Source organism: Aegilops tauschii, chromosome 6 (assembly GCF_002575655.3).
Source record: "Aegilops tauschii subsp. strangulata cultivar AL8/78 chromosome 6, Aet v6.0, whole genome shotgun sequence".
Taxonomy (NCBI): Eukaryota; Viridiplantae; Streptophyta; class Magnoliopsida; order Poales; family Poaceae; genus Aegilops; species Aegilops tauschii.
In genome coordinates, this window is record NC_053040.3 from 456,441,973 (window position 1) to 456,443,978 (window position 2,006).

General features: G+C 44.8%; 1 pseudogene; it reads right to left on the reverse strand.

The window, feature by feature from the left end:
- Positions 1-281: 281 nt before the first annotated feature.
- LOC109735865 (ethylene-responsive transcription factor 1-like) lies at positions 282-1,535 on the reverse strand (annotated as a pseudogene).
- Positions 1,536-2,006: the final 471 nt, after the last annotated feature.

The window sequence follows — 2,006 nt, forward strand, 5'->3', positions numbered from 1 at the left end:
ATTACTAATAAAAAGCCAGAACTAAAGGGAGAAAACGATAGTGCACATATTAAAGCAAACTGGACACAAATCCATGTTGTTCGCATTCACAAATGGTAACCACAACATAAAAGTTGACACAAGATAAAGACAACGGGTTCATCATAAATGCCTGCCACATAGACAGTCAACTAGGGAAAGGGTCAATTACAAAGAGACACGAGATGCAACTTTTTTTTGCATCTAAGCTTGGACATAAGCATATGCTAACTGAAGCTGACAATAGGGCGCTTCCCAATCTCTCATAGTCTTATTCCTGAAATAACAGAACAAAAAGTTCAGAGTAATGAAAAGATTATCAACCTCAGTCTGAACATGCAATTTGCAAATGCTTACCCTTTGTCCCTGTATACAGGGTTTGGACCCCTCAGAAAAATTCACCATGGATGGGCATGCCATCGAAGCTCGAAAGGTCCATGTTGCCAACGACATCCTGAGGAACATCAAAATTCAGTAGGCTATGAATTAGCTCATCCATGCCATCATCCATAAGATATCTCATCCAAGGTTCGAAATTGACAGCATTATTCTCCATAACAGGAGGCACCAGTGAGATGTAGGTGTTATTCTTGGCAAGCGCAGATTTTGCTCCTTCAGCAATGGTAGAATTGGGAGCAATGGATGATATATCTGGAGTCTTGGTGTCATACTCCCAGCCCAAGTCAGAGCAGCCAAAAGAGTTGCTTCCTTGGTCAGAGTACATATCTAGAACAGGAGCTTCAACAGGGACAGCAAAGTTCATTGCAGGCACAAGTGGTTGGTTTGATGCAAAGTCAGCAGATCCTGCTAGATGGATACCCCTGAATTGGTTCTTTCTCTTCCTTTTTGCTAGCCTTTCTGAAGGACCATCAAAACCAACAGTAGGCATGGTGTTTAAGTCATCTGCAATGGAAGATCAGTGTCAATGCTAAGAGGGATCAGCACAGACAAATTTCTCTCACAAATAGTAAATATTTAATGCAATAGTAAATCATGGTATTTTTTATTCCTATTTTTTACCATGATTTTAACTAATAAAACTACACTCAAATAAGAATCCAACAATAATTTTTTTATGACATGCATTAATATTTTACTAGTTAATTATGTGGTCAAACTTTGACCCAAAATACGATGGAGACTAACAAACCAAGACAAAGGTAATACGCTGAAGGTAATGATACGCATATTAAAAACTACTTCAAGCCACCCGGGGTCGATACCTTGCGAGAGGGACCTCTTGACGGTAGTAAAGGGCCGGATCTCGACGACCCCATCGCCGTCATCCTTCTCAGCCGCCCCACCGCACCCAAGCTCCAGGTTCGAGTCCCTGGAGTCGCCCTCGAACTCCTTGTCGACGTCCATCCTGTGTCCCCTCCACCCGCCAAGCCCGATGAAGCGCCGACACCTACCACCCCCCGCAGGGGCTTCTTATTCTCGGGCCACAGCACCGCCTCCGTCACCTTCTGCATCACCGCAGGAACCTTGAAGTCCGTGAGGACCCTTGTGCCACACATGATGGCCTCTCGTAGCTCGTCGCAGCTATTACTGGGGAAGGAGCCTCGCCGGAATTGGTAAATTGTCAGGGTTTGTAGGTGGACGCAAGGCCAGTTCCCTATATACACGATGGCCACATGAGGGGGCGAGGGGGCATGCGGTGGGCCCCACACATCAGTGATGAGTCGCGCGGTGGGCATCTGGGCGGAAGGCACGAGGCACATTCCGGAAGCAAGCGTTTCTACTCGGGGGAATCTTGCGAGCTGGCCCTTGGGAGAAGAGTATTTCTTGTATTTACCCAGGAAAATGAATGGATTGATGTACGTTTGACTTTCTTTCTTTCTTTCTTTCAGGCAAGACAACATTTATTAGCTAAAGATTGTTGTACTAAACACCTATAGTACAACTGTACTACTATGGTCGTACACTCCATCTGGGTTTATTAGACGGATTCATCCAACTGAAGGTCTAAGAAAAAATCTTCTCATAAA